Genomic DNA, 27,665 nt, shown 5'->3' with positions numbered 1-27,665 from the left:
CACAGCACGTTGAGGCTATTCACCAGCCTGTTCCAAGACCTATTCGTGAGCAACAACTAATAAGTAAAGGGGGAGGTAAGGAGGACCGAATCAGACAACGGAGGGAGAGATGAAAGGATGGGAAGGGGAAAGGTCGGGTGGGGGGGGGGGGGGGGGGGGGGGAAGAGAAAATAGGGGGGAGGGGGAAGACACAAGGAAAACATAGGGCAAGTAGGGCAGGGGAATCAAAAGGTTTGTTTGTCCTTCTTTGTTTCCATTTGTATACTCATTTTCTAGATTCCCATTTTTCTTTCTTATTTTTTATTGTGTTATCCATAGCAAATGTTAAATAATTGTAAAACCAATAAAAATATATTTTTTTAAATGATTGTAAGATGCTTTTTTTATTCATGTTATGGCAAAGTACAGAGTTGTTAGGAGTATAATTTACCATTGGGTCTGGTTTTATAATCTCCTTTATTTGGATGCATTCTTGGATGCGTTCTTCATCCTGTTGTGCTTACTTAATCACTTGTAACCTCTTTTCCATAACTGTTAAGTGTTTATTAATGAGCTAAGTATATGCAACCACTTCCTTAATAAAAATTAAATCTTCCAGTTTGAATCCTTTCATTATTAATAGTGCATCTGCTGTCATCTGATACTTCTTTTAAACATACTCAGTCACTGAATCATATCTCATGATTCTCAGGCTTAAAACGTTGAATTCGTTGTGAAATTTTTACAATTTCCTTTAGGTTAAGTGCAGTAACCAAATGTCTGTGGTCAATTTCAATTTTAATTCAGTCTCATAATAGCAAACTTCTCACAGGCCCATGTGAATACTAATGCTTCTTTCTCAATAGTTGCACACTTTGTGTCCTTGAAAGATCTTGTGCCATAATAAACTGATCTTTTTTGTCCATATTCTTTGAAATTCAAACAATACTGTGCCCAGGTCTGTCGATGATGTGTCTACTGCTACAATTGTTGGCAAATCTGGATGCAGTGCATTATGGTGAAATTAGGAAATTTTTGATCTTGTCAAAAGTATTTTGCCGTTCCACATTCCAGAACCCTGTTGATCTTGTCTCAGTAGCTGTCATAACAGCTCATTGATTTCCACCAAGTTTGGTAAGACCCTGTCTATCTGATTGACCATCCCAAGATGTTATCTTGTGATGTTTTTAGGCAGAGGGAACTCTCTAATGACCTTAGTTTTCTGTGGACCGATCATAATTCCCGAAGCTTGCACAATTTGATTAAGAATTTTATTATAGGCTTTGCAAATTCACATTTGTCATTTAATGTCAAATCTACTTGTTGTAGAACTTTGAGAACTGCTCTCATGTTCTTCCTTTGTTAAACTATGCAGAAGAATGTACTCCCTGGCATATTACTCCTTCCATGCCTTCCAGGGTGTGTGACATCATTCTTTGGAATATCTCAGGTGCAGAAATAATTCCAAATAGTAATTTGCTGTTTTTAAACTACCAAATAGGGTGACAAAAGTAGTTAGAATTCTGGATATTTCTGTCTATAGGCAATTACCAAAAGCCACTGATAGCATCCAATTTTATGAAGAAGGTGCTTTTTGCTAATTTGGCAAGACTTTCATCCACTGATGTCATTGGGTAGATCTTGAGTTCTACTAACTTGTTTAATTGAGACAAGTCCATGCAGATTCTTATTGAACCATTAGCCTTTGATACCGTGACCATCCCAGAACACCATCTTGTCGGTATGGTTACTGGAGCGATGACCTCTTGTTGTAGCATGTGTTCTTTCTCGTTCGTGACACTGCCTAACAGTGGGTGAAGGACCTGTCTCCCTGTGAAGAGACATATAGACTCAGCATCCTCTCAGGTTACATGATACGCTTTCTTCAGTTTTCCTAAACCTGAAAATAGGGATGGAAATTTATTTCTGAATGCATTACTGCACCGTGCATGAGCAATTTCAACAACCTTGTAAATCAGCCTCAACTGCAAGCATGCTTTTTTGCTCAATAATGATGACTTTTGGTCCTGTATAAAATTGGCATTTAATATTTTTATCTTAATCTCACCATGGGTTAGCGTATTTCTTTCAGTGTAATCCCTCCTTGACCTTGCTACTCGATGGAGGGCTGTAATGTGATATTTTTTAACCATCCTATTTCATCAGATAATACTGTAATACCTGTGGCAGTACCTAGCTTGAAAAGCAACTTATAATTTCATGCTCCAATCATTATTTTCTGTTTTCTTAACCTCTCCAAGGAAACTTACTTTCTTCCTTCGGCTCTTCCACTTCATGAATTTCATTTGGCCTTTGTTACAACCTCCAAAGGGGCTTGCACCTGCATTGTTTTAGATTCCCCTCTTACACCTTGGAATACGAGCTCCCAAGGTGATTAGGGGTCGGACCTTCCTCCCAATTGGAGGATCCCCACAGGATAAAAACCCCGGCTTGGGAGCAGGTCAGCAAAGAGGGAGAGGGGAGTGGAGAGTGAGAGAGTATTGTATTGAGTAGTAGAATACACTTAGTTATATCCTGTCTATTTGGCTACATTCGGAGTCTTCACTTTCAGTCACGACACTGGCAATGAGCCTACCTCCACAGGTAGGCCTCTGCTGCAGACAAACCAATGGCGCTCATCGGTAAGCTTGAAACCTTACTGAAGATTGGGCCCAGTATGTGGAAAGAATGCCACTGTTTTTTTGAACCAATGTCATCACAAACAGTGAGCGGCAGATCGTGACTTTGCTGACCGCCGTCGCAGCCCTACTTACGCCTTGATTAAAAACTTTGCTGACCCAGACAAGCCTGATGAACTAGCAGTCGATATGTTGGTTGATCTGGTCGGCCGTCACCTGAATTCGCAGGCCACTACCATCGGTTTCCTACAGCTTCGCAGGCCCTTGTGGAGTCGAACAGAGAGTATTTGGCATACCTACAAGGTCTTGTCGCCTGCTGCGAGTTCTGAGCCTTCCTGGCTGAATCCCGAAGAGACTGCTTCGATTGCAGGACCAGGAGATGCAGCAGAAGCTGCTGATGGAGTCGTCCCTAACCGCCCAGTGGGCCGCAGATGTGGCGCTTTCCCAGGAGAGCACCCAACACTGGCTCCAGGGCATGGTGATACTCAGCATTGGTTGCCGGCGGGGCCACTGTATGGGGATCAGTCTGCGTGCCTACTATTGGTGGTAGGGGCCTGTTTGGGCCTGATTAGCTGGGACATCTGTGACTGGATTGGCAGCGCGTGTACCAGATGCATCCTGCGTGCCAGAAGAGCTGCTGGAAAAATTTCCGTCAGTTTTTTTCATGTTCACCGTGGATGAGAACGCTCAACCCAGCTATTTATATGCCTGGCCCGTGCCTACGCACTCTGACCCAAAGTCGACCGGGAATTGGACCGGTTGGATCACTTGGGCATTATCCGCGCCATCCATTTTGCAGATTGGGCCGCGTCAGTGGTCCCAGTAATGAAGCCCAACGGAGTAGGATGACTATGTGGCGACTATAAGATGGCGGCCATGGAGCTAGTGGTCGCACACAGGGCAGCTCTGCCCGAAGGCATTGGGTTGGGCATTTTATACCCATTAGAGGGGTAACTCTAGCAGGAAAGTGGTGCGGAAGGTGCAGAGGAAGAGGTTCTCCCCAAGATTGGCGTGTCTACTGGCTACCAGCCCGGCAAAAAACAGTTAAAGACCTGGCTAAGGAGTTGGAGGGGACCTGTGGTGCAGCACCAATTGTGAAAATGGCGGACGGGTGTAGCCATGCTGGCCACGCAAAATGGACACTGAGCCAAACTAAAATGGAAGGCTGCTGAGAAACAGACAGTTCAGCCAGAACAGCAGTCTGCAAAGAGCAGTTTGCATTCTGCAGCAGCAGAAACCAGTTTGGGCTCAGGTGAAGAGACCTTAGCTAGGTGCAAATGGCAAAACGCTTTGCATGCTAATGAGGCCATCAGACTTGAACACCCACACAATAGATACATTTGGTTCTGAATGGACACATTCCAATCAAGACCCAGACATCGAGGCACCAGAAACCTCCAAACAAAAGGACATAAGAAACGCCCCCTCCATCACGGAGACCCCCTCGCATTGGGGAATTAATCCAGTATCGATAAGAAATTGATCCAATAGGTAGAGCCCGCCCGAGAAGAGGGAAGGACAACGGAACCCCTATAAAAGATAGGGACCTCGTGTTGTCCGGTCTGTTAAACCCGTGCTCCGGCCCCGACTGACACCTGGTATCCTGACTCCAGCCGTTGAGCACCAGCCGCCGAAACCGTAAGTTCAACGCTCGCTACGCGATCCAAGCCCACTAGACTCCCAAGTGCCAGAACGCTTGCTGAAGGCTGCAGACAAAACCAGGACGAAGGCCTCGTTCTCTGACCTTGCCTGTTCCTGTTAGATAAGTATTCTGTTTGCTTATGTTTAGTTGTAGCTTAGTCTCTTAGTGTGTGTGCATGAGTATTTATTATTAACTGTATAATAAATATTGATCGTTTGAACTTGACTAATCGGTGTATCGTCTTTATTACTTTGAATTTGACCTTGGAATACTTGTGACGTTGCCTATACGGCAGCTGGCGACTCCAGAGCTTAAATAATTACATAGAACAGAGCCTAGCAGTGTTAAGCACACGTCGAACTCGGAGGCGTGTTAATACACTCCAATAAACGCGTTTTACGCCCATAGTAAAACGTGCAACATTTAGTGGCGACATCCGCCGGGACCCTGTTGTAAGTGGAAACACCACAGTGTCCAGGACCCTGAAATTTGAATTAGAACTCCAAATTGCAGAGAAAGAAAGAGATCACAAGTATTCAAGGTGTTCAAAATAATAAGCGAAATTCGGAAGTGTGTTTTAGTGCATGCGTACTAACAGGGCTGTAAGGTAAAACTGAAAGTTTTTGTTGCGACAAACTTTCGGTAGTTTTGTGATCGGAAAATAGCGTAAGCCGTACCCTTTTCTCGAAACACCACCCCAGCAACCCCCTGTTCCAAATTATAAAAAGAGAGTCAGAGGAAATGGCCATGCAGGCAATGGAACGTCTGATGGATCCAGCAGAGTTTGTGGTCGCAGCGACCAGCAGCAGTAGCAGAGTAGGCCAGTGTCCCACGTGGGAGCTGGAACTCCGCAAATATTTACAAGGAAAGGGATGGCCCCTTTGGAAAGAGTTTTGTGCAAATGAGGAGACAGGTCCCGGAAGTATAGGTCATACTTGGTGGGAGAACCTCTCTCAGATACACAAAAAGAGTTTAGGTAAAGCACGCAAGCCGATGGCGATTGTGTCCTGCTTGGCACAGTTGCGAGGCGCAGAGGAGGTCATCAGGACGCTCCGGGCAGATTTAGAGGAAAGGAACCGAATGAGTAAGGTCGATGTCAGGGACATCGAGAAAGAAAACCTGGAATTAAAAGGGAAGTTGGCAGAGAAGGATAGAGAGGTGGATGATGCCAAGAGGGCTCATCAGTCTTGTCTAGCTCATCTGAACAGTTCCCAGACCCAGTATGAGAAAGCCTATCAGGACGTGCAACGTGCCGTTCTGATAAGACAGGAATCGGAAAAGCAGGTGGAGGCATTGCAGAGGCAATGTTCCGATCTCAAAGCAGCTTTGAGAGCACTCCACGCTGCAACGACCGAACAAAGACAAAGCACAGTTGACCACGCGAAATGCAGGAAACAGATTGCGGAACTGCAATCTCTGCTTTCGGTGCAGAATGGCTTCCAAAGCACCTTTGGAGCTCAGTTAGATGGGGAAAATGCCCCAGATTGGCAGGAATTAAGCGAGACAGCGCAGCGTTATGTTCAGGGAACATGTGCGCCCGCAGCTCAGCAGAAACGACAGGCACCCCAACCCCCCACAGCTCAGATCATAACCGCACCCATGAATCCCGTAACCACACAGAGGAAAGCCGAATCAGAAGGCGCCCCAGACATAACTTACACCACCCCTTTAACAGTAACCCAGCTAAGGGACGCTTGTGAAAAGATCACTCCGTTCCTCCCCACCGCAGACCCCCACCAGTTTTTCGCTAAAGTAAAACAGCAGGCTACCATGTACGGCCTGGATGAGAGAGAGCAGGTTAAGCTCACCGTGCTGAGCTTAGACCAGAGTGTAGTGGCAGCCCTCCCCGACCCACAGAACGTGGCAGGAGGCAGCCTAGAGGAGATGCACACTGCCATTTTAGATGCCATCGGGTACAATAGAGGTGACCCCGTAGAAGGATTGAATAAGTGCAGGCAGAAGAGATCCGAACACCCCACAGCATTCGCAGGAAGGCTGTGGATTCATTTCAGCGCAGTTTTCGGACAGTTAGATAGAGCGCATTTAACCCGCGAAAACATGGTTAAGTGGACGCGCACAATTATCTCACACGCAACAGAAGCAGGACAGAATGTCTGCGGCAATTATGACCCCTCAGAGAAGGCCCATAATGAAAAATGGGTCTTGAAAAGATTGTCCCGCATTTGGCAGCAATCCGTCCACAATAAAACAGCATTTATAAATCCCGAAGAGCAGGCAGATGCAGACATGAATCCAGTTAAAACACATCAAAACCCCGCATGTGTAAATGAGGGAAGGAACAGCCCACAGCAGATCAAGTCAAAGGAATGTTTTAACTGTGGACAATTAGGACATTACGCTCGAGAATGTCAAGCCCCCCCGAAACAGCAACAGAATCAGCCCACCAATGCCCCCCGAAGCAGCAATGAAACCAACAGCCCAGACCCCCCACTCAGGGAACAGTACACAAGGGAACAATGCACCAGAGTGCCTGCTCCGCCTTATGTGCCTCAGGGGTCATGTTACAACTGTAGGCAGCCAGGACACTTCTCCCGAGATTGCAGGAGACACCCAGCACCAGCTAGACCCGCCCCCAGATATGAAAGAGAACACCACCCACAGCAGCCACAAGGTCCCAGCTTCCCCATGCAAACTATGAGTGCTTACCCACCACTTCTCATGGCAGGGATACCTCAGCAATGCCAGTTCATTTTTGTTTCTCTCCTTCCCCTCTTCTTCGGTCACACTGCACTGACTCCATATGCTAGTTACACCCCCAGCCAAATGTAATTTACAGTATCCTTTGTTCTGATGGAACCTGTACGATATTCGTTGCATGTTTGTTTGTATGTGTTTTTTTTAAATGTTCAGTGTTTAAATTTAAACAGCTTTTCACAGCCCCACGCCACCACTGATGGAACCTGCACGTATGTTTGTCTTCGTTTTATGTTTGTTTGTCTCCGGATTGTACAATGTTTCAGTTGGAGGATGGACATCTTCTTTTCAGCTGAAAAGATTGTGACCACCTCACATACACGTTAGCTTGTCCGCAGATACTTCTGAGAACTTCGGTTTGATTGGAGATCTTTTCCAAAGTTGTAAGGCCACACGCCAAATAGTTTATCTGCAGATATCTCTGAGAACTTCAGTGATGTCCTCAGTTGGAGCATCTTGGCTCCCTTGGTTTTTAGGTGCCCCTCTATTCGGCAAAATAGAGGCTGCAAGTCATGGTCAACACATTCGTACCCGTTCTTTCCAGGTTACTCAGGCAGTGGACAAACGGCACTGAGGACCCGCCCTGTCTGAGAACCAACCCTTGGTCAGCCAAGCTCGGGTATGGCACAGCACGCCCTACCCGGGGATCCCATCCAACTCATACCCGTAGCGGCCCATACGCAACTCATTCGGACGTTTCTTTCCAAATTTTGTTTTCATTTTACGTTAGGTAGCCCTTCGGCCGCCATCCCACATGCTATTTACATCCGGGAACCTTCGGATGGTAAATCAGCAAAGCCTGCGAGACGGCTCGCAGAAGGAAGGATTGTTAGGTGTATGCTGGTCTTTAAATTCGCTTTTTGAAAAAAAAAAATGAGGGGAGTCACAGGGTGTGACTTAGCCAGTCATTTTAAAGGGTCAATTGGGTTTTGAAAGACAGATGCACTAACAAGTAAAGGTCTTAAACTGTGTATTGACAGATACTGTGCTTGATCCCAAAGGTTTCAAAGGACGAGACAGAGGTCGAAGCCAGGATTGTCAATACCGGAGGAAGAAGGAAGAGAAAGAAGAAGAACAACAAAATGATGGAAGCCCACTTATTACTATTTAATGTCATATGTATATGTGTGGAAACAAGACACGTTTCCCCCACAACCCCCACCGTAAATGTTTCTAGTACAGCAAACCCCCAGTGCTCAGCTCTGATCAGCGAGGTTCAGACCTGGTGTACTAAATTCATGACGTGGTACTCCATGTCCTACATAATCGAATCACTGTTGGTGATTGCGATCCTCACCATCCTAGTGCAGACCCTCAGGTTGAGGAAATGGAAGAGGAGAGCCTCTCGTTCCAGCACCTCACCCATCTATAGAGTGCAATCCCCCATCTTCGGATTCCACCAAACCCCTCAACCCCTCACTGATTACAACACTCTGTAAATAAAATTCAGCCATGTATTATATTGTTCCATACTCGACTGCCGAGTTGGGAAGTGTTATGTTGTGGTGTGAATGGTTAAGATTTTAGAGTGATTAAATGTTTAAGTTAAGGTTAAGGTTAATAGTGATAGGTAGAGGTTCCCAATTGTAGTAATGCATGTCCCTTTGACATAGGGCCAAGTAGAAATGTTAGTTAAATTTTTTTTCTCTTCTTCCCATAGTTTAGAACAGAGTAGAACAGGAACTGGCAAGAGGTCAGAACACAAGGAGGCAAAGTACATAGGTGATCCTTCACAATAGTATGATTGTGAGGATCACAAGGAGGGAATGTAGCCATGCTGGCCACGCAAAATGGACACTGAGCCAAACTAAAATGGAAGGCTGCTGAGAAACAGACAGTTCAGCCAGAACAGCAGTCTGCAAAGAGCAGTTTGCATTCTGCAGCAGCAGAAACCAGTTTGGGCTCAGGTGAAGAGACCTTAGCTAGGTGCAAATGGCAAAACGCTTTGCATGCTAATGAGGCCATCAGACTTGAACACCCACACAATAGATACATTTGGTTCTGAATGGACACATTCCAATCAAGACCCAGACATCGAGGCACCAGAAACCTCCAAACAAAAGGACATAAGAAACGCCCCCTCCATCACGGAGACCCCCTCGCATTGGGGAATTAATCCAGTATCGATAAGAAATTGATCCAATAGGTAGAGCCCGCCCGAGAAGAGGGAAGGACAACGGAACCCCTATAAAAGATAGGGACCTCGTGTTGTCCGGTCTGTTAAACCCGTGCTCCGGCCCCGACTGACACCTGGTATCCTGACTCCAGCCGTTGAGCACCAGCCGCCGAAACCGTAAGTTCAACGCTCGCTACGCGACCCAAGCCCACTAGACTCCCAAGTGCCAGAACGCTTGCTGAAGGCTGCAGACAAAACCAGGACGAAGGCCTCGTTCTCTGACCTTGCCTGTTCCTGTTAGATAAGTATTCTGTTTGCTTATGTTTAGTTGTAGCTTAGTCTCTTAGTGTGTGTGCATGAGTATTTATTATTAACTGTATAATAAATATTGATCGTTTGAACTTGACTAATCGGTGTATCGTCTTTATTACTTTGAATTTGACCTTGGAATACTTGTGACGTTGCCTATACGGCAGCTGGCGACTCCAGAGCTTAAATAATTACATAGAACAGAGCCTAGCAGTGTTAAGCACACGTCGAACTCGGAGGCGTGTTAATACACTCCAATAAACGCGTTTTACGCCCATAGTAAAACGTGCAACACGGGAAAGGGTCACCATCAGTGGGAAAGCCCCAGATGGAGTAGTTGATGGTCTTCATCAAAAAGGAATTTCACGGGTGTGCAGTGGTTAGCACTGCTGCCTCACGGTGCCGAGGTCCAAGGTTCGATCCCGGCTCTGGGTCACTGTCCGTGTGGAGTTTGCACATCCTCCCCGTGTTTGTGTGGGTCTCACCCCCACAACGCAAAGATGTGCAGGCTAGGTGGATTGGCCATGCTAAATTACCCCTTAATTGGAAAAAATGAATTGGGTACTCTAAATTTATTTTTAAAATGGAATTTCACCAGCAAAGGGAGGAGATGCATGGTGACTGGTCAAAGGCCATTGAGGGAACAGTAACATCTCTGCGAGGATTGCTGGACTGGATGGAGAAGTACCTTGAGGCACAAGGGTCGACAATACGCGAAGTGGAGACGGTGGTATCCGACCAGACCGATCGGAGCGTGTACTCAGAAGTGAAGCTGGGGATTCTGGGGGATCTATGCAAGTCTCTGCGAGTGAAGGTGGAAGAGCAGGAGAACAGATCCAGACGCAGAACTTGGGAATTGTGGGTCTGCCAGAGGGTGCGGAAGGAATGAGCGTCACTAAGAATGTGTTGAGGATGCTGGTCGGGTTGGTGGAGGAGAGGGTGCTGGACAAGGCGTAGAGGTGGACCGGGCTCACAGGTTCTTAAAGCAGAAGCTGAGGACAGGGGAGCCGCCGTGAGCGGTGATTGTGCAGTTTCATAAGTTTGTGGAGAAGCAGTCTACTCTAAGATGGATCTGAGAGAAATGAGACTGCGAATGGGAGGGAAATCTTGCCCTAATATACAAGGACATTGGCACGGAGATGGTGAAGAGGCATGGTGGATTCAATAGGGCTAAGGCGGTGTTGTACCGAAGGAAGATTCGGATTGGGATGTTGGACCCGGTGAAACTGTGGGTCACATTTGAAGGCCAGGAGTACTACTTTGAGACATAGCACACCCTGGAGCTCAGGTCGGAGGATGACACTGACTTTCCGTCACAGCTGTCTCCAACACCCTCCACCATTCCAGGAACACTCACCCCGGTTGGGCACTTTAGGCTCCTGGGACACCCTCTGGTGTGCACCACACAGCTGCTCTGGTGCATCAGGTAGAGGTAGGAACTCGCGAGGGGGCGGATGGCCGGAGGGGGGCCGAACATCAGGAACTAGCTGCCGTCCAAACGGGTTTCGGGCTTCTGGAACGGACAGTCTCATTGATTGTGGAGATGCAGTCGCAGAGCCATGGACTGCATGAGGGGTTGTTGGCGAGCATCCAGCATCTGCAGATGTAGTTGGAGGAGTCCAACCGCATGCAGAAGCAGGAGGTCGTGCCGAACATGCGTGCCACCCAGGCCAACACTGCACAGGTGGCGTCCACAGTGGAGGCATTGGGGGCGAGGGTTTTGGCTATGGATCAGCATGTCCCAGGCCTAGGGCATTCTGTGCAGCCACTGGCCGAGGCCCAGGAGAGGGCTGCCCTTTCACAGAGTCACTTGGACATTGCAGCGGCGTTTCTAAGTGTGGCCCAAACACAGCGGGCCATGGCTGAGGACATCGGCAGCATTGCCCAGGTGCTGGCCGACATGGTACAGACACAGAGGGAGGTGGTCCGTCCTAGAGAAAGATGGCACAGCCACTAGCTGATACGTCAGACCAGGAAAGTGGTGGTACAGTCACAGCGTGATTTGGCACAGTCCCAGGGGAAGATGGCCCACTCCCAGTGCTCCATGCTGCGAGCATGCAGACTCTGGTCGAGATCAGAGCAGGCCTGGAAGGACCAGCCCTATGGCATAAAAGGTTCACAGTGACCATCACGTTGACAGCCATTGGGAGTGGGTGTCCTTCCCACATACCCCCGTGGTGCCAGGTGCACCATGATCTGGCAGATATGCTGCACTGTCTCCCTGCTCAGCCAGAGTCTTCAACGGCATACCCGGTCCGGCAGGTCCTCGAATGACAGGCACTGCCAGTGCACACGAGGCCTCATGCGGCGCCTTCTTTTTACCTCCTCCTCCTTGGCCTGTTGAGCAATCGGTTCTCCATCCTGGACAACTGCCTCCTGATCCTCTGGGGAACGCTCCGCTGCTGCACACTCCACTGCTGCAGGTTCCTCCTCCTCAAACTCTCCAGCTCGTACAGGTGCGGGGAATCCTCCAAGGTTCGACGAGTAGCAGGGAGTCCACTGCTGGTTGAATTCCAATATCCATTGTCTGCAAGGGGGTGAAAGGCCTACATGTTAGCACGGTGTATACCCCAGTGCCCAATCAGATCTAATGGGCTACTGGGTGCCCCCGGTTGGCACTGTAGAATGTACGTGCATCCTGGAACACATCGACGCCGCAGTTGAGGCAACAGAGAAATGCGATTTGGCGTGAAATCAACACCCACCACGATTTAGGAGTCAAAACCGATTCTCTGCCCAATCACGTTTCCCGATTCTGGCGGCAGCCGACAGAGAATTCCGTCCAAGGGTTTTGGAAAAAGATAAAGTCAGCGATTGGTGGTTACGTGGAGATTAATCAGAATGGGGAGGTGTTGACGGCCACATTCTGGGAGGCGTTGAAGGTGGTGGTCTGTGGGGAGATTATCCCGCTCAAGGTGCACTGGGAAAGGAGGAGGGAGGTGCATGGAAGGATGATGGACAAGATAATCAAGATGGATTAGAGCTATTCAGGGGTTCCTACTAAAGAGCTGTTGGCAAAGAGGAAGAGGTTGCAGAGTGCGTTTGATAAGTTAACGACGGGAAAGGCGGTGGGGCAATTACAGAGGGTGAGGGGGGTGCAGTATGAATATGGAGAGAAGGTGGGCCATATGCTGGCCCACCAACTGCGGAGGCAGGCCGCGTCTAGTGAAATTCTAAGTGTGCAGACAGAGAAAGGGGAGGTAATGTCAGAGCCGGGGATGATAAACGAGGTGTTCAGGAGGTGTTATGAGAAGCTGCATAAGGCTGTGCAGGGTAGAGAGGAAGGGGGTATGGGATGGGTTAGAGTTTCCAACGTTGGAGGAAGAGAGGAGGCAGGCATTAGAGGAGCCGCTGGGGCTGAGAGGTGATTGACAGTATTAGGGGGATGAAGTCGAGAAAGGCCACAGGACCAGACGACTTCCCAGCAGAGTTTTATAAGCCGTTTGTGGCAAGTGTTGGCACCGCATTTGTTGGGGATGTTTAGTAAGGCGTTAGAGATGTGGGGTCTTGCCAGGGACGTTGACACAGGCGTTGATTACGGCTAATCCTGAAGAAGGGGAAGGATCTATTGGAGTGTGGGTCATATAGGCCCATTTCATTGTTGAATACAAATGTGAAAGTACTGGCTAAGTTGTTGGCAGGGAGGATGGAGGGATGTGTGGAGGGTGGTCACTGAGAATCAAACTGTAAAGGGCCAGCAGCTCTCTAGCAACATCAGAAGGCTGTTAAATGTGGTTATGACTCCATCGGGAGGGCGGGTGCCTAAGGTTATTGTTTCTATGAATGCAGAAAAGGCCTTCAATCGGGTGGAGTGGGCGTATTTATTTGAAATTTGTGTTGGTTTGGGTTTGTGGCATGGGTGCATCTGTTGCACGTAACCCCGGTGGCAAATGTACATACAAATGAGATGAGTTCATAGAGTTTTGGAGTGCATAGGGGAATGAGTCAGGGGTGCCCACTGTCACCGTTTTTGTTCACGTTGGCGATTGACCCCTTCGCGATGGTGCTTAGGGGTCTGTGGAATGGCAGGGGATTGTGAGGGGGAACAGGGAGCACTGGGTTTCGTTGTACACGGACGACCTTTTGTTGTTTGTGTCGGACCCTCTGGAGAGTATGGGTAGGATCATGGGAATATTGGAGAAGTTTGGGGCCTTCTCCGGGTATAAGTTAAATGTCTGGTAGAGAGGTGTTTTCAGTGAACGCGACGGGGCGGGGGACCAACTTAGAAGTGTTGCCATGCAAGGTAGCTCAGGAAAAGTTCAGGTATTTGGGAATTCAGGTGATGAGGGAATGCGTTACGATGCACAGGTGGAATTTGACAACGTTGGTGGAGGAGATTAGGGGAACTTTAAGAGATGGGATACATTTCACCTGGCGCTAGCAGGGAGGGTGCAGGTAATAAAGATGAATGTACTGCCAAGGTTCCTGTTTGTTTTCCAGGCCTTCCTGATGATTCTCTCTGAGGCTTTCATCGGGAATTTGGAAACAGTGACTTTGGAGTTCATATGGGCAGGGAAGGTGCCGAAGAGTAAAGAGGACTGTGTTATAGAGGCAGAAAGGGGGGTTGGTGTTTCTGCACCTGCTGCATTATTATTGAGTGGCAAATGTGGAGGCGGTGAGGGGATGTGTGTGGGGTGGGGGGTTGGTGAGTGGGTCACGATGCAGGAGAAGTCCAGTAGGGGTACCAGTCTAAGAGCTATGGTGAAAGCTCACCTGCCACAAACTCTGGGGAAGTAAATGGGGAGTCTGGTGCTACTGTCGACCTTTAGGGTGTGGAATTAGCTGACGAGACATTTTAAGTTGGAGTGGATGTCAGTGTTGACGCCACTGTGTGGGAATCACAGGTTTAAGCAGGGGGAGGTGGATGGGATGTATATGAAGTGGAGGGAGGCAGGGCTGGAGAGGGTGAGGGACTTGTACTCGGAAGGGAGGTTTGCAGGTCTGGATGAGTTACGGGAAAGGTTTGAGTTGCCAAGGGGGAGTGAATTTAGATATTTGCAAGTGAGGGACTTTGCACAAAAAGAGTGGAGGGCGTTTCCCAGGTTGCTGGAATACACTTCATTGGAGCAGTTTGCTGCTCGTGGATGAGTTGGGGGAGTGTAGGAGTGGGGATATATATGGGTGTTTTGAGGAATCGGGGAGGCGCGGGTGGTGAGGATCAAGAACAATGGGAGGAGTTGGGAGGGAAATAGGCTGGGGACTGGTGTGAGGCGATACAGAGGGCAAATTCAACCTCCTCCTGCACGAGGATGAGCTTGATCCATTTAAGGTGGCGCGTAGGATACATGTGACTCGGGCGAGGATGAGTGGGTTCTTCCTTTGGGTGGCCGATGAGTGCGAGAAGTATAGGCGGTGGCCAGCGAATCATGCACACATGTTTTGGGGTTGCAAGCAGTTGGAGAGATACCAGGAAGCGGTGTTTGGGACGCTATCTAAGATTGTGGGAGTGGAGGTCAGGCCAGGCACAATGGTGATGATCTTTAGGGTATCGAAAATGCCGGAGCTGCCGGAGGGGAAGGGGGCTGAAATTGTGGCTTTCGCCTCTCCAATTGCCCAGCCTTGCTAAATTAGAGGTCAGATTCACTGCCGGGAGTGGCAGTCTGATTGGGAGATCTATATGACTTTCTCCAGTTGGAAAGATTACATTTGAGTTGAGGGGGTCAGTGGAGGGCTTCAAGATGCCATGGGGGTTGTTCATGACGATGTTTGAGGAACAGTTGGTCACGGGCGGGGGGGTGGAGAGGGAATGTGTTAAGAAGGGGAACAATTGTACAAACTGTGGACTGTGAGTTTGTGGAGGGTGTTTGTATACGTTGCTGTGTTTTACACAATTAAAGTAAAGTACATTTTTTAAAAATAAGGTGACTGTCAACCAAGTGTCCCACCTTGACCAAGATATTTCGAACTTGGACACGAGCCAGGCATACCTACAGCTGCTGCTTGACCCAGGGTCATGAAAGTACATAATAATCTCCACCCATCGAGGTCTGTACACCGATCTGCCATCTTCCAGCGTGTCATGGAGAACGTACTACACGGATTGCAACAAGAGACCATTTACTTGGACGACATCCTCATCGCCGGAATCTCATACAGGGAGCACATGGAGAACCTCGTCGAGGTCCTCGAGCGGTTTCCTCGGGCCGGGGTCCGCCTCCAGAGAGAGAGAACTGCGTCTTTCAAGCACCTGAGGTCACAAATTTTAGCTACCGGGTAGACTGCAGGGGCCTTCATCCAGTGGAGGACAAGGTGCGAGTGATCCGCCAGTCCCCCATCCCTCGTGACCCCGCGGAGTTCTGCTCTTTCTTAGGTTCGGTGAATTATTACAGAAAACCCATTCCCCAGATAGCCATGTTGCTCAACCCAGTCCACCAACTGCTGAAGAAGAGACACCACCCGACGCAGCCCAGGAAGTGATAGGCACCCTCCACTTCTTAAGCACCTTGCTGGTGATGGCGGCCCACATTAAGGAATGGGCTGAGATGGACCCGAAATTGTCGCGCGTCTGGCACATGGTCTAGTTCGGGGCCCAGCACAGGGTGGTGCCGAATGAGCTGTGTAGACTTAACAACTCGAAGCAGCAAGAGATGAGCGTTGACGACGACTTTTGTGGGGGATACGGGTGTTCGTGCCCGAGCAGGGCCGCCGTTCGTCTTTATTGGTCGGCCTGCACAACGGACTGGGGAGGGTGGCCATAATGAAAATGCTGGCTCGCAGTTATATTTGGTGGCCTAAATTAGACTCTGAGATGGAGAAGGTGGCCCACAACTGCACTCCATGGCAGCAGCATCCAAATGCCAAGGTCGCGGGTTGTGATAGATTCTGCCGGTCCATTCCAGGGGCCATGTTCCTCATACTCATGGAGACCTATTCCAAGTGGCCGGAGGTACACTGGCTTCCACAATTGGAACAGGTACATTGCAACCACACGGCCCACTGTGGACAGAGTGCAGGGCATCTTCAGCACACACAGGTTGCCCGAAGTCCTGGTATCTGACAGCGGAACGGCGTTCACCAGCCAGGAGCTTGGGTCATTCACGGTGTCAAACGGCATCCGGCAGGTACATATTGCCTCATACCACCAGGCTTCAAACAGCTTAACCAAACGAGCAGTCCAAACCTTTCAGTGCGCAATGAAAAAGATGTCCACAAGATCCTGGGAGACACGGTTGGCGAATTTCTTTTTTAGTTACCGCATAACGGTGCATACCACGACCGGGATCATGCCAGCGGAATTACTCACCGGGCGACGGCTCAACACTCGCTTCAGTCTAGTCCTCTCCGATGTTGGGGCATGTGTCCATCAGTGCCAGGACCTCCCCAGAAGGTACTCACGTCGGGGCTCAAAGATCGCACCTACAAAACAGACAAAGCGGTCTACATCAGCAATTTGGGGCGGGACCCACATGGATCCCTGGCGTGGTTATCCACGCAGCACGGCCAGTCCCAGGGAAATGAAGCAAATCGCCGACAGGACCAAGATCCACCGGGGCAACACCCAGAGACCCCCACTCCGGATTCGGACCGGATGGCCCGCCGAGGTCTCACTGTACTCGCCAACTGTGGGAAGTCGGGAAGCTGAGATGACTGCTGCGCTTGCAGGTCCGTCCGTCCAGCAACGACAACATTGGATAACAGCAAGAAGTCTTACAACACCAGGTTAAAGTCCCAACAGGTTTGTTTCAAACACGAGCTTTCGGAGCAGCTCCTTCCTTCACCTGAGGAAGGAGCAGTGCTCCGAACGCTCGTGTTTGAAACAAACCTGTTGGACTTTAACCTGGTGTTGTAAGACTTCTTACTGCCGCATCTCCACAACATAACATTGGATAAGACATGGACACTGAGTCGCCAGCCGACCACATACCAGCAGCGACAGCCTTGCCGGCCGTTCTTCACGAAAACTATGTTGTCCGGTGCATAGCACGCCTCCCATACAGCTGCACAGCCTCTGAATCTCCGACCTCTGCCCAAGCGATCGAGGGACCGTCTGCCGGATTCCCCTCTTGTGGAGGGGGAGGTGTTACTACTCGCAAAGGGGCTTGCACCTGCTTTGTATTAGATTCCCCTCCTACACCTTGGAATACGAGCTCCCCAAGCGATTAGGGAGCAGAGCTTCCTCCCAATTTGCAGGATACAAACCCCGGCCTGGGTGCAGGTCGGGGAAAAGGAGCCTGAGGTGGAGTGAGAGAGTATTGTATTGAGGAGAGGAAGTAGAATAAACCTAGTTTTATATTATCTGTCTGGCTACATGTGGAGGTCTTACCTTCCGGTCACAACAGCCTTGTTATTTCTTCCTGGTGAGTTAATTGTGTTTTAGATTGACAGACATTTTTCAAGTGCCCTAGCTTTCCACAGCTGTGGCACTCTGCTCCCCCTGCTGAGCATTCTCACTTGTGCAGGTTTTTCCCATCACACCAAGAGCTTCTCAAATTGGCAGCTAACGTGCATTTTCCTAATTCTTTTAAATTTAGAGTACCCAATTATTTTTTTTTCGATTAAGGGGCAATTTAGTGTGGCCAATCCACCTAACATGCACATTTTTGTGTTGTGGGGTGAAACCTACGCAGACACAGGGAGAATGTGCAAACTACACACAGACAGTGACCCAGGACTGGGGTCAACCTGGATCCTCAGCGCCTTAGGCAGCAGTGCTAACTACTGCCTGGCTGTGCTGCCCCGCATTTTCCTAATTTCATGGGCTTTTGCATCACGACCCTTTGTCTTTTCTGTCTGATACGTTAAACAGCTTCATTATTTTTCCCCCCATTTTCCCTATTAACAACTGCTCTACTTTGCTTTTTAAGCTTTGTCCATTGCACTATTTGCATTGCTTTTGTGAGAGATTAATCTTCCCACATTGGCAAGAGATCCAGCAGGGTTTCATCTAAGGCTCCAACTACTATACGATCGCTTATTAATTCATGTCTGAGGATCTGAGCTTGCAATTTTCGGTGAGTCTGAATCCACACATTCACCTGGTTTTTGCTTCCTCTTATTAAGTTTTGCTCGTTCAATGTTCCAATTGTTTTGAACACTGAAGTATGCATAGAATGCCAGGTGAATTTCATCTTAAGAGCTCGAAGCTTCATCAACTCCGTGTCTCACTATTATCTCAACTGCAATAGACCCTTCTGTATAAAGTACAGGTAATTGATCCTTTTGTTTGTACCTATACAAACCTCAGGATGTCTGAATCTTGAATTTCTCTTCTTCCAATTGTCTCAGTGTTGAGCCTGTTGCGAGCCTTCAGCACTTTGGAAAGATTCTGGGAATGCAAAGTAGACTCCATGCTTGTTTTAAGCTCTGAACCTTTTGCTGCTTCAGTAGTTTGGTTTGTAGATTGCAATCTGTACTTACTGCTGTCTGGGTCAGTGTGTCTGATTGCATCTGCAGCATCTACAATGTTCTTTTCTCAGGGGTGCCTTCAATCTTTTCTCTTTTTGTTGTTTTGGAGGCCTTTTAGGTCTGCAGTCTTCTCATGCAGTTTTTCTGGGTCTTCCTGCCCTGTCAGCTGCCACCACATTGACTAGTTTAGGGTCTAGATGGAGTTTCTTCAGGGTTTGCTTGTTACCCTAAGAATACCATCATGAACTGTCATTCGTAAAAACCATCCTTGTTTAAAGAACAAAGAATATTACAGCACAGGAACAGGCCCTTCGGCCCTCCCAGCCTGCGCCGATCCAGATCCTTTATCTAAACCTGTCGCCTATTTTCCAAGGATCTACTTCCTTCTGTTCCCCCGCCTGTTCATATATCTGTCTAGATGCATCTTAAATGATGCTATCGTGCCCGCCTCTACCACCTCCGCTGGCAAAGCGTTCCAGGCACCCACCACCCTCTGCGTAAAATACTATCCACGCACATTTCCCTTAAACTTAACTCCTCTCACCTTGAAATTGTGACCCCTTGTAACTGACACCCCCACTCTTGGAAAAAGCTTGATGCTATCCACCCTGTCCATACCTCTCATAATTTTGTAGACCTCAAAGAGGTCCCCCCTCAACCTCCGTCTTTCCAATGAAAACAATCCTAATCTACTCAACCTTTCTTCATAGCTAGCACCCTCCATACCTGGCAGCATCCTGGTGATCCTCCTCCACACCCTCTCTAAAGCATCCACATCCTTCTGGTAATGTGGCGACCAGAACTGCACGCAGTATTCCAAATGTGGCCTAACCAAATTCCTATACAACTGTAACATGACCTGCTGACTCTTGTACTCAATACCCCGTCCGATGAAGGCAAGCATGTTGTATGCCTTCTTGACCACTTTATTGACCTGCGTTGCCACCTTCATGGTACAATGGACCTGAACTCCCAGATCTCTCTGTACATCAATTTTCCCCAGGACTCTTCCATTTACCGTATAGTCCGCTCTTGAATTGGATCTTCCAAAATGCATCACCTCGCATTTGCCTGGATTGAACTCTATCTGCCATTTCTCTGCTCAACTCTCCAATCTATCTATATTTTGCTGTATTCTCTGCCAGTCCCCCTCGCTATCTGCAACTCCACCAATCTTAGTATCATCTGCAAACTTGCTAATCAGACCACCTATACCTTTGTCCAGATCATTTATGTATATCACAAACAACAGTGGTCCGAGCACGGATCCCAGTGGAACACCACTAGTCACCCTTCTCCATTTTGATACACTCCCTTCCACCACTACTCTCTGTCTCCTGTTGCCCAGCCAATTCTTTATCCATCTAGCTAGTAGACCCTGAACCCCATGCAACTTCACTTTTTCCATCAACCTGCCATGGGAAACTTTATCAAACGCCTTACTGAAGTCCATGGATATGACATCTACAGCCCTGCCCTCATCAATTAACTTTGTCACTTCCTCAAAGAATTCTATTAGGTTTGTAAGACATGACCTTCCCTGCACAAAACCATGCTGCCTATCACTGATAAGTCTATTTTCTTCCAAATGTGAATAGATCCTATCCCTCAGTATCTTCTCCAACAGTTTGCCTACCACTGACGTCAAGCTCACAGGTCTATAATTCCCTGGATTATCCCTGCTACCCTTCTTAAACAAAGGGACAACATTAGCAATTCTCCAGTCCTCCGGGACCTCACCTGTGCTCAAGGATGCTGCAAAGATATCTCTTAAGGCCCCAGCTATTTCGTCCCTCGCTTCCCTCAGAAACCTGGGATAGATCCCATCCGGACCTGGGGACTTGTCTACCTTAATGCCTTTTAGAATACCCAAAACTTCCCTCTTCCTTATGCCGACTTGACCTCAACATCCGTCATATCCCTCTCCTTGGTGAATACCGATGCAAAGTACTCATTAAGAATCTCGTCCATTTCCTCTGGCTCCACGGATAAATTCCCTCTTTTGTCTTTGAGTGGGCCAATCCTTTCTCTAGTTACCCTCTTGCTCCTTATATACGAATAAAAGGCTTTGGGATTTTCCTTAACCCTGTTAGCCAAAGATATTTCATGACCCCTTTTAGCCCTCTTTATTGCACGTTTGAGATTTGTCCTACTTTCCCAATATTCCTCCAAAGCTTCATCAGTTTTAAGTTGCCAATCTTATTTTATGCTTCTTTTTTCATCTTAGCTAGTCTCACAATTCCACCCGTCATCCATGGTTCCCTAATCTTGCCATTTCTATCCCTCATTTTCACAGGGACATGTCTGTCCTGCACTCTAAACAACCTTTCCTTAAAAGACTCACACATTTCAAATGTGGATTTACCCTTAAACAGCTGCTCCCAATCCACATTCTCTAGCTCCTGCCGAATTTTGTTATACTTGGCCTTTCCCAAATTTAGCACTCTTCCTTTCGAACCACTCTCGTCTTTGTCCATGATTATTCTAAAACTTACGTAATTGTGATCGCTATTCCCAAAGTAACCACCGACTGAAACTTCAACCACCTGGCCGGGATCATTCCCCAATACCATGACCAGTATGGCCCCTTTCCGAGTTGGACTATTTACATACTGCTCTAAAAACTCTCCTGATGCTCCTTACAAATTCTGCTCCATCTATGCCTCCAACACTACATGAGTCCCATTCAATGTTGGGGAAGTTAAAATCGCCCATCACGACCACCCTGTTGCTCCTACATTTTACTATAATCTGTCTACATATTTGTACCTCTACTTCACGCTCGCTTTTGGGAGGCCTGTAGTAAAGTCCCAACAATGTTACTGCACCCTTCCTATTTCTTAGCTCTACCCATATTGCCTCAGTGCTCGAATCCTCCATAGTGCCCTCCTTAATCACAGCTGTGATATCATCTCTGACCAGTAATGCAACTCCTCCACCCCTTTTACCTCCCTCTCTATCCCTCCTGAAGCATCTATACCCTGGGATATTTAGTTGCCAATCTTGCCCTTCCCTCAACCAAGTCTCAGTAATACCAATAACATCATATTCCCAGGTACTAATCCAAGCCCTAAATTCATCTGCCTTACCTGCTACACCTCTCGCATTAAAACAAGTGCACCTCAGACCACCTGTCCCTTTGCGTTCATCATATCTTCCCTGTCTACTCTTCCTCTTAGTCACAATGAGTTTATTATCTGGTACCTTACTGGCTTTAGTTGCTGCCTCTTTACTGACCTCTAACTTCCTAATCTGGTTCCCATTCCCCTGCCACAAACACATCTATGTACATCTCAGTACTCTGTACAAAGTTGTACTTCTGCTTCCCAGCAGATCTCAGTCTTTTAGTCATGCGACATTACATCACAATTATATTAGCATCAAGTGCTCCTGTGTTCACATTTTACTCTAATTTTTGTGTTGTTGCAGGCAGAAGTATGGGGAATTCCAGAAATTGGGCTCATGTAACTGAAGGTATGGCTATCCTTCTACTTCTTTCTACCTCGTGTATTAATCCTGCTTCTCCTTAAAAGTATCTGAGATGAGACATGGCAACTCATACAGAACATCTGAATTAAATAATTAAGCCGCCACTAGCTCTAAATGATCAGATTCTTAATCGGATAACCAGTATTATATGCCCAAAGATTTCTTCCAATTCAATAAGGGGATGACTGAAGCCATTGTAATCTATATTCACCACAAGCTGCAAACCCTTGCCACCCAAACTATCCCTGTCCCTGGTTACTGTCTGAGACTCAATCATACAATATTTGTGTCATGTTTAATCCCGGGATCAGCTTCCAACCACAAATTTGTATTGTCACTAAGACTGCCTATTTCCACGCAGGAATCATAGAATTCTAGGATGGTTACAGTTGAGAAGGAGGCCTTTGGGTACATTGTGTTTGTGCTGATCCTCAGCTGATCCTCCAGCTAGTTCCACTCCCTTGTCTTTTTCTGGTACTCTTGCAGATCATTTCTCTTCAGAAAATTATCTTATTCCCTGTTTGGAATAATTCCTGACTCCCTCGTAGATCAACAATCTGGCTAACTTAGCCTTGAATATATTCAACAATCCAAACTTTATAGCCCTCTGGGGTAGAGAATTCCAAAGATTAACAAATCTCTGAGAGAATAAATACTTCCTCAACTCTGTCTTAAATGGGCAATCCCTGATTCTGAAACTGGATCCCCAAGCTCTAGATTCCCCGACAAGGGGAAACATTCCTTCAGTATCTGTCCTGTCAAACCCCCTCAGAATCTTATACATTTCAATAAGATCATCTCGCATTTTTCTAAACCTCCAGTAAGGAACGGACCAACCTACTCAACCTTTCCTCATCCGGGGCAGCACGGTGGCGCAGTGGGTTAGCCCTGCAGCCTCACGGCGCCGAAGTCCCAGGTTCGATCCCGGCTCTGGTTCACTGATCGTGTGGAGTTTGCACATTCTCCCCGTGTTTGCGTGGGTTTCGCCCCCACAACCCAAAAAGATGTGCAGGCTAGGTGGATTGCCCCTTAATTGGAAAAAATGAATTGGGTACACTAAAAATTTTTTTAAAACCTTTCCTCAAAAAGGTTTACAACCAATCTTTCATCCCAAGAATCAATCCAGTGAGCTAACTCTGGACTGCTTCCAAAGCAATAATCCTCCTTAAATAAGGGGATGAAAACTATACGCAGAAATCAAGGTTATAGTCTGCCCATGCGTCTGTAGCCACCGAAGTTGGCCATTCCCTCAATACAAAATGGAGGAACGCAAAGCTTGCAGGTTAAAATGGACAAAGTTTGCAGCACAATCAGGCTGCACCAAGCCAATGTGTATTCTGTCTGCTAAGAGAGCAGACAGCACCGAAACGAAAATTCCGCATACTAATAAGGCAATCTCCGGGATAGTTAACATAGTAATGGAACGATCCCAGGGACAATGGACACAAATAGGGAAGTGATTGCAACAGTGTATGGGAAACCAGACACCCCGGCACCAGCGGGGTTCGAAAACAAAGCACCTGAAGGCCCACCCAGCAACCGAGGGACAGCCTCAGTATTGGGGGGATTCAAACAAATCGATTGGGAAGAGACCCAATCGATTCCCAGCAGGTAAAGGGTCCGCCCAAAAGGGCACAAAGCCCTAGGACCTATAAAAGACAGGTCCCACACTTCGTTCGTTCTTCTTGACCAGTCTCCTCTCTGGACCAGCTCTCTCGACCAGCCTTTTAAAGAAGAAGACCTTGACCGAGAGAGAGGAGAGGTTTGGGACAGCAGCCGCCAGCAAGTAAGTGTCTCACAACGATCGCTACCAGAGATAGACACTCCTGACCCCTTTTTAACCGGTACCAACCTGAAGTCTGCGGACCAGTGCAGAGCAAGAGGCCTTGTCCCCTGATCCGGCAGTTCCCTTTCAGATAAGTATTGGTTTATCTAGTGGTAGGAATAGTTTAGTCATCTTTGCGTGTGTATGAGTAGATTATAATTGTATTATAATAAACTCATTTGTTTGAACGTACTAATTGGTGTATGGTTTTATTGCTTTGAACTTGACCTTGAAACTTGTGGCGGTATCTTAACGATACCTAGCGACTCCAGAGCTAAGTAACAAAACAGAGCCAAATCGAGTGTTAAGCACACTCACCCAGAACGAGCAACACGTCACCCCTCCCTTTCTCTGTAACATCCTACTGCCCCACAACCCTCTTCAATCTCTGTGTGCCGACAATTCTGATTTTAATTGCTCCACCTTTGGTAGCTGTATCTTCATCTGTTTAGGCTCTAAATTCTTGACTTCCCTCCCTAAACCTCTCTCCTTTAAAATGCTTCTCAAAACCTATCTCTTTGACTAAACATTTGGTCACCAGTCCTAATGGAATGTGGTGGCAAAATCCGCATCATAAAAACATTCCTTCTTTTATCTCAATCTCAGGAGTTTTGAAAAACACGGGTAAGATTGACGTGATGTCATCTCTCCAGCATCTACTCCCATGGCGCAAAAATGGCAGAAGAAGCCACGGACTAGCTGGATTACTCGTAAAGAGAGCCACCATAAAGTTGAACATAGAACGCCATTTGGCCCATCGAGTCTGCACCAGTCCACTTAAGGGGCTGAATGGATACCTGTGTTGTAGCCAGTCAATGATTCCATAACTAATGGCAGACCGTCTCTCAAACTTTGAAGTGTCCGTCATTATAAATGAGGTTTTGTACTAGTGACACCCAGGCACGATCTCACATGCGAGCCCCAATTTTATCTAGTTTCTTCTGCATCTGTTTACTGAAATACTTCATTCTTTATTTAATAAACTGGTTTCCTATGAAATTTACCATTCTTGCAAATTAGCAAGAATACCATAAAGCATCTCAATACTAGTCCTGCGTTGTCTGGTTCCTGTCCTTAAATACATTCAATAATTATTTGTGATGGCCAAGTACCTTATTGACTGACTGATTCCATAATCCAATCACACTCTTGACACAGCAAAGCATAATTTTTCATGTTAGACCCAAGTCATTTCCTTTTACCTTGTGATTCTTATGACATCCAATAGCTCTGGGTCTGGCTCAATACTCAAACTTGTTTTCAAATCCCTTCACCATGTACTTTGCCCCTCGTTTCTTTGTAATTTCCCCGAGGCCCAAAACCCTCTGAGATATCTGCACTCCACCACTTCTGACCTCTTGAGCATCGCCAGTATTAATGCTGCACCGCTGGCAGTTCAGATTGCCAGCCACTGAAATACTTTGCTTTTTCACAGGTCAATATTAAATTAAATGTAGTTCAGAAGGAGGCAATTATCACCTTGTGCCTATGTGGTTCTGGGAACAGAGAGAGAGCAGACTGATGACCACAACCAGTGGTATGAGGGACCTTGGTGGGGTGGTAGCTTTTGAAGTCAGTGGGGCCTGACTCCAAACTGGTGTTTATGCCTTTGCCTCATGTAGCAGCTCATCCCAGAAATTTTAGCCCAGGTTTAGCTGCTAATTTGGGGGAGGGAAACTTTGGAGAGAGAAGCAGTTATTTTAAGGAGAGTTCTGGTTAAAGAAAATTAGGTCCATTTAATCTCTTTATAGCTGTGTTTATTTTAAAGTGGGATTCATCAACACATGTTGAGTGAGACCCATTGAGCCTGGATTTCCCACTTTTCTGCAATTTTGTGGACTTAAATCTGCAGAGCACAATTCCTGAAGTGCGAGAGATGGAGAGCGGGTTTCTACAATAAGTTAGGCATAGGTTTACTTTTGAAACATGGGCATTAATCCAAGGTACATTGGCTGTGGAGTTTTTGGAGCATCGGTTTCTGGTAGGTTTGGACGCATATTACAAGCCTGACATAATTTTTTAAAAATAAATTTAGAGTACCCAATTCATTTTTACCAATTAAGGGGCAATTTTAGTGTGGCCATTTCTCCTACTCTGCACATCTTTGGGCTGTGGGGAGGAATCCCACGCAAACAGGGAGAGTGTGCAAACTCCACAGGAGCAGCGACCCAGAGCCGGGATCAAACCTGGGACCTCGGTGCCGTGAGGCAGCAGTGCTAACCACTGAGCCACCATGCCACCAACAGGTAGGTTTTTAAAAAGTTTTTTATGAAGCACTTTGAGATTGTACAGATTCTCCTATTTAAACCTGATTCCCATTATTTTTTTTGTTATCTTGGCTGTTAAAACTTTTGTTACTCAACTCCCCCTGCTGGGCAGATATGCTGTTTGGCTTGGCCTTTGGAGATCCCAGGAGGTACTAGTGCTATTTGGCCTGGCCGAGTGATGATATATTTTGATGGATGGCTGGCAGCCAATCGGCCACTTTGATTTCCCAGGACTTTACCGACTCTCGATCATAATTGGTGCTAGTGTTCTGGAATGTCCAGCCAAACACAAACAAGCTCCATTTTGTAGAGTGAATTTCACCTTTTGATTAAGAGGCTTGGAGAGCTACAATTCTCATTTCCCTCCCTCTCTTGATGATCTCTCTAAGGTGATGAAGAAAGGGCTTTTCTCTCTCTCTCCACAGCCAGTCAACTCTTCAAGAAGGTCCAGACCAGCACCAGACAGGCTGGGTTATTTGAAAGCCTCCTTTTAAAATCTGATAATTGGATAACTCTAATCTTACATCAGTGAGGCTGATAATTGAGAGTTCGGACTGAATGCAGACGGCAGAAGATCCAAACCAACTGGTGGTTTTCAACTCCAAGAGTCCTGGGAAAATAGCCAACTACAAAGACTTCAAGGATCTTCCATATTTTGATCCCCAATCATTTTACCCCTTTCACTTCCTCTCTGTGCATCTGCCTTGTTTGGGTTTGGATAGAGGGTGGGACGGTCAAAGGGGAAAGTACTGTCGCTTCCCAGCGCCAGGGTCCCAGGTTCGATTCCCACTTGGGTCACTGTCTGTGTAGAGCAGGGGTGGGCAAACTTTTCCGTGCAAGGGCCACATTCAGAAATTCACAATTCACAAAGGGCCGCATAGTATATTAAGTAAAATAATTACTTCACCCGGTTATGATTCTGGGCGCCTCATATAGAACATAGAACAGTACAGCACAGAACAGGCCCTTCGGCCCTCGACGTTGTGCCGAGCAATGATCACCCTACTCAAGTCAACGTATCCACCCTATACCAGTAAGTAACCCAACAGCCCCCCCCCCCATTAACCTTAAAAAAAATTTTTTTTTAAAAATTTAAAAAAAAAAATTTTTTTTTTTTTTTTTTTAATGACTTGGTGGGCCGCAGAAATACCTTTGGCGGGCCGCATGCGGCCCGCGGGCCGTAGTTTGCCCACCCCTGGTGTAGAGTCTGCATGTTCTCTCCGTGTCTGCGTGGGTTTCCTCCGGATGCTCCGATTTCCTCCCACAAGTCCCGAAAGACGGGCTTGTTAGGTGAATTGGACATTCTGAATTCTCTCTGCGTGTACCGAACAGGCGCTGG

The 27,665-nt window shown here is 47.3% G+C and overlaps 1 long non-coding RNA gene across 2 annotated transcripts; it reads right to left on the bottom strand.

Moving 5' to 3' along the window:
• Positions 1-352: 352 nt before the first annotated feature.
• On the bottom strand, positions 353-17,778 carry LOC119971819. 2 transcript variants are annotated; one of them, XR_005461919.1, is made up of 3 exons: positions 17,664-17,778; positions 16,644-16,756; positions 353-1,879 (listed from the first exon to the last, which is right to left on the bottom strand). It is a non-coding gene; the product is annotated as an uncharacterized LOC119971819 (long non-coding RNA). The 2 variants fall into 2 exon arrangements; XR_005461918.1 differs by lacking the exon at positions 17,664-17,778 and adding an exon at positions 17,265-17,581.
• Between the last annotated feature and the right edge of the window lie 9,887 nt (positions 17,779-27,665).

The sequence above is a fragment of the Scyliorhinus canicula genome, chromosome 9, assembly GCF_902713615.1.
Source record: "Scyliorhinus canicula chromosome 9, sScyCan1.1, whole genome shotgun sequence".
NCBI lineage: Eukaryota > Metazoa > Chordata > Chondrichthyes > Carcharhiniformes > Scyliorhinidae > Scyliorhinus > Scyliorhinus canicula.
The sequence above is the reverse complement of the archived record's forward strand: the minus strand, read 5'-3'. Positions and strand labels throughout refer to the sequence as shown.